This window comes from Sceloporus occidentalis, unplaced genomic scaffold (assembly GCF_023333645.1).
Source record: "Sceloporus occidentalis isolate IW3139 unplaced genomic scaffold, rSceOcc1.0.p SCAF_7, whole genome shotgun sequence".
Lineage (NCBI taxonomy): Eukaryota > Metazoa > Chordata > Lepidosauria > Squamata > Phrynosomatidae > Sceloporus > Sceloporus occidentalis.
In genome coordinates this window covers 45,108,507-45,116,838 of record NW_028316987.1, presented here as the reverse complement: position 1 = coordinate 45,116,838, position 8,332 = coordinate 45,108,507, and positions in this window count along the sequence as shown.

Genomic DNA, 8,332 nt, shown 5'->3' with positions numbered 1-8,332 from the left:
CAGATACCTCCAGAGCTCCAATTAATCTCTTTGAATCCTAGAATGCTTTTGTATGAATGTCTTCTTGGTGCAGTCCGTCCCACCCCCCAAAATCCTTGCATTTCCAAAGATGTTCACTTAGCATATGAATGAGTAGGAACAGGTCTGCTTTAAGAGCCAGTGCTCTAACCTAAAGGAGATCTCCCAGTCTAAATAAAGTTTGAACTTTGGGCTTTCTGTTAATGAAATCTTTTATAATCAGAATGGTAAATCTGTAAGCGATCCCTGAAGGGTAGATCAGACCATCTCTATGTTTTATGTCAATGTTTCTGGTCTGATCCAAAAGCACTGATTCTCTTGATACAAAGTCCATATGCAGTAGTTGCCTCAAGGAGAGATACATTGTCATAAAACTAACCAATTTTTGTCCACTTGAAGCAATTTCTAAAAGTTTAATCACGAGGGAAAATATGCTTACCTTTTCATGAAATGGATTAGAATTTTTGTCCAGTTTCTAAATTAAATGTGCGCTTACACTGAACAGCTTCACATCATGAAATAGACAAATTTGTCATGTCATGAGCAATTCCCCTTAAAGACTAGAACAGTTATTTTAGCACTTTAAAAATTCCCAAGTAATTAAAGACTTCTGAGTGGTTCTTTTTTGGTTCTATCATGCCAGTTGCACTTTCCTTCAACCTGAAGATACAGCAAATGGTATGCTGAAAGATGGAAGAACATATTTCATGCAAATAGTCCTTTTTCTGTTCATAATCCCATCTTTTGCTCCATTTGCAAGAGAGAATGAAAGTTGCAGGCACTGATTAATTCCCTTGATATAGCAGGAGCCTTCTAGCAAAGGCAAGATCAGACAGTAAGAATGTTCTGTTCCTTCTGTGAAGAAAACTGCTGGTAGGGCAGAGGTCAGAAATATGCAGGCAAGACAGAAATAAAGCACAAATACTACTAGAAGAGCGAAATAAGATAAGTCTCATCTTGCCAGGGATCAATCTAAAACTAGGAGACACTATTTGATATTTTGCGATGCTGTGAAGAATGATTAAAAAGCATCTGCATCATTCAGAAATCTCCCAGCAACTCTGAGAAACAAATAATGGATATTGCTGGCTTTCTCAGTTTTGGTGCATCAACCCCTTTTCCAGAACTGGCTGTGTGCTTTCAATTCATTTCTGATTTACGGTGGCTTTAAAGAAACCCTATCACAGGTTGTTCTTAGCAAGATTTGTTCAGAGGGGTTTTCCCACCTTCCTCTGAAGCTGAGAGAGTGTGACTTGCCCAAGGTTACCCTAGTGAGTGTCCATTGTCAAGCCAGGATTTAAAACTTGGTCTCCCAGAGTCATAGTCAAACACTCAAACAAACAGCTTGATTTATATACCACTTCATACTGAACTAACAGTATCTAAGCGGTTTGCAACTGTAAGTTAATTACCCCCAACAATCTGGGTATTCATTTTAGTGACCTTGGAAGGATGCAAACCTGAGTCAAGCCTGAGCCCTTTTGCTGATATTGGACTCGCAACCTTATGGTTTTGAGTGAGTGTCTGCAGTACAGGCATTTAACCGCTGCACTACTTGTTCCATAGGAGGGTCAAATGAGTCCTACCTCTGATTTAGATAGTATGCTAGATTTTTTAAAATTCATTTAAAGCTAAATTGTAACTGTTACCTATTGTTCTGAAGAGGTGATGCTCATCATGCAGTTGAGAGTTACAAGCTGGACGAATTCATATTAAACAGCACCATCAAGAATCTTTAATCACAATCCAATCAATAAAATGACTGCAGATGATCAAGATAATTTTTAGGCAGTTTCCTGGACTAATACTTCCTCCCCAGTAGACAGAGACTTGGGCTTCTAAACTATTTTCGCATGTTGAGCAGAGCAGAAAGTCCCAAGTGCTTCAAGAAAAGAATCTGGGACTGTAGCCAGTTTGTTTTCTTTGAGTGTATTTCTGTCACTTCTCTGTCCATTCATTCTTTCATGCTTCAATTTTGTAGTCCCATGAGCTAGATAAAAGCTTCTAAGTTAAAGCCAGTCAAAGACATGATGGTGCCTGAGGCAAGGAACAGGGATGAGATAGGAATTTGATATTTGTGAGTCCCAACTTGATCTGACCTGATCCACACTTCCAGAGTAATGTAAGGATCACAACATACAGATCAGAATACAGCTCTTATTCTTATTGTCTTTCACCAAAATATGCCACTGGAGACATAGAGGAGAGATATATCTATCTAGACATAGAGATAGAGATAGATAGAGATTTATAGATAGATATTCATTCCATACAGAGTTAAAATCATAGAGAAATCAGAAAGGCAAAAATGTCCATTGGTTAAATGATCTGCAATACATGTGTTACTCTATGGAATAGCTCTCCTTCACACCTAGTCAATCTTTGATCTCTATTTAATATGAAAAGGGGTATTTGGTTGCATAGCCACAGAAGGCACCCCAATGTGAAAACAATAGCCTGTCCAAATAAGGAGATCCATTAAGCTTTACTTGGAAGTGCTAATACATGTAGATAGGATAGGTCCTTTGAGTCTGGAATCTGCACAAGAGGAGGGCGATGCACTGGGTTACTTGACACAAATTTGGAAACCAAAGGGCACAGTCATATGAAGATGACACCTCTTTGTATAAGATGTTTGCATTTCCATACATCTCTGGCCATTCTTCCCCCTGGAAAATTCATTCTCAAGAACCATTTTGCCCTATAAATACAGTTAGAGTAATCACGATTTGGTCCAGTTTGGAATCAGGCAGGAACTCTTTCTAATTCAGGCTTGATTCCCCAGTGCTACTGGCTGCACCACAAGGCAGAGTGCTGAGCTATATGTGACACATAGCCTTCCCCAGATCAGAGCCTCACTTCTGCAACTGGTAAAGTATCACTTTCTGTAACCCTCCAACTGGATGGATTGCAAGAAGAGAGAAGCCCTTTTTGTCAAAAAGCATACACATGAAAAACAAAAAAAGCTTTATACCAAATTAAATCAACTATTTACATGCTCATCAGTTAAGTCTAACCAGGGGTAAATTTTCTTCCACAACAAAGCATGTGATAAACAAGTACTGACAAAAAATATATTGCGCTTGACAGAGGGATGCTGCCAATAAATGCACTTTCACAAAGATGTCAAAAATGAATTATGAAAACAGCTGCGGTACAGCTTTTTACTTGTATTTTTTTTTTAAGTTAGCTGCTGACAGTATATTATAGTCCACCTTCCCTCTTCCTCTGCAAACAGCAGTCTCAGAAGAAATAAAGACAAGAGTGCCTCTATGTCCTTGCTGCCCCAGATATTCCCACAGAACAAATTGTGCATATACTATTGTGTAGATTTTGCAATCAATTTTCATTTTATATTATTATTATTATTATTATTATTATTATTATTATTATTATTATCATCTGCCTGAGTTCAAGTGCTGTACAAATCTCTCACCATCTCCATCCTTTATTCTTGCTACAGTCCTATGGGGTAAGTCAGATTTAAGGTGAGCAAGTGGCCCAAGGTCACCCAGTAAGTTTCGTGGTTCTGTGAGAACTAGAATGAGGATCTCCAACCCAGCTTCTCTAGCCACTGTGCCACACTGAGATACTATAGGGGCAAAACAACCACCCAGCCCCAACACCCTGGGGAGGGACAGGTAAGAGTAAAAGAACAAGGTATCCAGTAACAAGGTGTAATATTGGAGTACTGTACCTTACTAATTAGTAACCAGTTACTCCAATACTATATCATCAGTGGTCATGTTGGCTGGTTCATTCTGGAAACTACAATCTTCAAAAGTAACTTTTCCAAACTCTGGTCTGTGTTTAGAAGGTATTAGTTCAGAGAGGCAACTGGTGAGGAAGGCAGTAGGGGCTGCCTAAGTTACATTTCTTCCTGAGCCAACCAGAACATTTTCTTCTTCTGGAGGATGGAGCTGTAGGACTACAAAGCCACATGTCTCTTCCCACCCCAAGCTATTACTTTCCTTCTCTCTGCTGTGATGGGAGACAAAATAAAACATAAGACTGAACTGCTAGTCCAGTCAGCTTCTCCCTGTTTAGAATGAAATCTGGCACCATCTTGTCTTTGGCATGCAACACCAAAATGTTCTGGGTCAGCGTCAGCCCAGGGGGCTGAAGCCAACACAAGTGAAGAAGATGGGAGAGAGGCTTCTGTGCCCACACTCACCCTTTCTTCCCTAATTTCTTCCATAGTGTGCCCTCCAACACTTCTCTAATGAAGACCAGGACACATATGGCCAAGCCATATCAGAATATGGTTAAGATGGACAAAATTATCAGGAAGTACAAACAAGCAAGGAGAGACTGCAGCAGTTTGATTTTGCCTGAGCCTGCTGGGAAAATCCAGATTCTGCCCTTCCTCTCCTTTCTGATGTGTTGAGTGCAAGCTATTTTGAATTTAGTTTGCACCAACTGAAGTGAGCCAGGAGAAAGTGGGAAAGTAGGAGGAGAAGGGAGAAATTGGGACATTTTAAAAGGAGGTGTAAAAGTGGGATGACAGAGGATTAATAGGGACCGTTTCTGCCAGATCAGGACAGTTGAAGGACATGGTATACTCATAGTGGATTCAAAAGCCATGAAGTTCACAACCTGTGACCTACCACATTCACATGTCAAGCCACCTAGTAACGGAAGGCCTAAAAACCCAGAGTATGGACATTTATTTATTTAACTTATATCCCACCTTTCTCCCAAAATAGGATCCAAGGCGTAAATATTATATTTTGGACTATGACTCCAGAATCCATCAGCCAATGTGCCAATTGGCTCTGCTGGCTTGTAGAGTCTGGGAGCTGCAGTCTAAAAATAACTTTTCTAAACTAAATCCAATGTTTAGGTTGAGCCTATGTCCAGCTCCCAGTAACTCCCAACCTGATTACCTTTCAAAATTGTTCTGAATGCCTTGTATGCTTTCTTTCAGTGCTTGGTGTCTTTCCACAGAGCCAGTGTCAATCACTGTCTAGAAAAAGCTGTGCGTCCGCCTTATGAACATATGGTTGTGTTTCAGGGTGATATGACTCAAACTACTTGTTTGGGATATCAAGAGACGAGTGCAAAGCAGCTGTGTGTGGATTTGTGCAAATTATTTAGGATAGTGGAAAGAAAGAAAAGAAAGGAACAACCATAGGACTGTTCAGTCTCTGTTTTATACATACATTATATATTATTTTTATAGTTTTATGTGCCTTACTTTGCGATAGCCTTTGGCAAAAGGAGCACTATTGGGGAAATAATAATAAACATTAATACTAATAATATTATTTAATAATTGTAAATAAATAAGTCAGCAGTGGGCAGGACCAGAACCAGAAGTAGGTGCTCTGTTTTCTGCTACACCATTTTCTCTTTGGTTTTGATTTATTATTATTATTATTATTATTATTATTATTATTATTTAAATCTCTCTCTCTCTCTCTCTCTCTCTCTCTCCTTCTCATTCTGATATCCTCTCCTCTCCTTACCTCTTGCCATCCAGCAGCCAGCCCAAACTGATCCCTTCCTGGGGGCTTTTGAAGTTAGACCAAAGGCCAGTTGCAACTCTTTGACTGCAGGCTGCCCATCCATCTTCTTTGATTGAAGAAATGCTGTCTGGAATTCAGTGTGGGACTTCCCCCCTAATAGTTGGGTCTGCATTTGCAGGAAATAGAATTGATCAGTTTTGCTCATCTATATTCAGCAAGGAACTGCCTTTTTGTTACTACATAGGAGAGCCAACATAGTGATGGTTGCACATTGGGACCCAGGTGCATGGGGGCTGACACACAATGGACGCTGATGCTATCAGTCCTTCATGATACCCATCTGGACAATGGCTAGTGTTACCCTAAAAGGTGGAGGAGGCCTGTGAGAGGAGGGTAACTTGCAAGGATCTTTTTACCTATGTAAAAAGCTCCTTGCAATAAACTCCAGTTTTCAGTAAATAACGTATTTTATTCAGAAATGGGTAAAGATGCATTTAAGCATCCAAGAACTGAAAAAATCTTAAGAATCGTACAAATCCAATAGAAAGAAAGGCTTGAAATGTTGGATAGAGAGAGGTCTGCTTACCAATCCTGAAGAGAGGTCTATGGAAAATGCAGCACTATACCCAGCACACTTTGGAGAGACTCAGACATAATTTGAGGGTTACGCAGAGAGATCTCCATCTGTAAAAGGAGCCCTCATCTGTGAACAATGTGGCTAAGATGGGGGGGGGGGTATATTTATATCCCATTTCAAGCCTTCAAGGGGTGTTTTTGTATGATAAAAAGTTTTTATGGCTGTTCCAGGACACTGACAAAAGGGTACGGAACAGTATGATAGCTTTAACACTGAAGTGTCAATGTACTTCATTACATTTGAGAGAATGATTAGATTGCTTTAACAACTGCTTTTGCTTCCAGCTTTAAATTAATGCAAAAAGTATGAGTGTGTGTGTGAGAGAGAGAGGTATTCAGCAAAATCCATCAGCACTTATCTTTCTTTCTTTTTTTTTCTATCTAGATCTCACACATCTTATCTGGTAAGCATGACATGCATTTCTGCAGGCCATCGTGGCCTCAAAACATGCCCAATGCTAAATATTAATTATGAAACTGCATATCCAGGGTGTAGGGTGTGCTAACACTAGGGGCTGCAGATGCACTTCGGTAGAGTATGATGCACATTGGGACACAGGCTAGGGCATGCCAATATGGATGTAGAGCCTGATGTGTATCACTGCACTCTTGCCAGTGCTCTGATATGCATAATTGCTAGGAAGACTACATAGCATCTCTGTTATGCAATGTAGACTACCATGTTGAATTGCCACCATCATCAGTTTCCACCTTCAGCTCTGGGCTAATTTTTTAAGGCAAAAAAAGACTGCTGTGCCAGATTTGTCACTTGCACTTTATAAAATATCTATTAAAGGGGCTGAGTAGTAGGAGGAAAAAAACCAGTCCATTCCCAGGTTTTCCTGATTCATCTGGGTCCTCACTGTCCACATGGCCCAATGCAGGCCAAACACCCACAGGCAGTCTGCACTACATGGCAGCAAGCCTCACTGCTCGATTATTATTATTATTATTATTATTATTATTATTATTATTATGCCTTTCCATCACACACATGCACCATTGCATGAGCACACCGCATGTGACTGCCAACTACCTCCCTTGTCTCATCCAGCTGCCATCCTATTGGATGCCCCATGTGACCAGCCACACAGTCGTACAAGCTATACACTACCCATACAGTATGTCGGTGTGCCCAGTGACACACTGGCAAAGCACAATCAAGGAGGCCCTTCCATACATTTCACCCATTCCCATGATTGTCCCCTGTTGGACTGTCTGGTTTGTGTATGTTTTAATTACATCTATTGTATAAATAGCAACTTGCTGTGTTCCTCGTAATTTCACTTCATGGGATGTATGATGGCTCACTGTATGCCTGACAAAAGAAAAACATAGTATGGTGAGCAATGGCACTGGTGGCTGCATCTCACCATGCACAGGGTGCATGCTCCAGACTGCTTCTGTAAGCCACCTGTGCCTTCCTGCATTCCCTCACTCATGTCATGCTGTTTATATGCTGATGCAATAATGCACTTTCCACATTAGAGAGGAGTAAAGGGGGAATTTTTACTCTGGTTTTTCATCCCAGAGGGTGGCTTCATCCTGATTTCATCCTGTTTTGGCCTTATGCATTATATAAACAGCTGAGGCTCAAAACAGGGAGAAACTGCACTTTTGCCAGTGTAGACAACACTCAAGATGCTCAACAACATATCACGTAAAGCATATTCAACTCTTACATTTATCAGGAACCCCTTGTTTAGTTCTCATGAGTTTCAAACTGCCTGCCTGTTGTTGCCATAACTACTAGGAAATGAATCTCATTTGCTTTGAAAATTTCAGATCAGTAAGAGCTGGTTATACCCACTCCATAACAAGTATGTTAGCGTTCATTCCTTGTCAACAACATCTTTTGTCATGAGTGTTTTAAAACAGGCTGGCCTTGTCACGGGATTAGACAGAAATAGATTATGCCTTTAGGTGGAGAGGTGGCCTGTAGACAGCATTCTGCAGAATCTTGCATGTCCAGGATGTCCTAAGAGTTACATCAGGGAGTTTCCATTATTACCCAAAGATGTGTCCATTACAGTTTATGCATGGACAAGAATGGGAGAAGCACATGGGAGTGTGATAATCGTCCCCCCGATCACATTATTACCACATTTTAATCACATTTTTATGATACGTACTTACCTCCCGTGTGATAGCATCCAGCAGATGCCACCTCCACCCCCAAAAACCTATCAAGCCAGGCAGTGCCACAAATG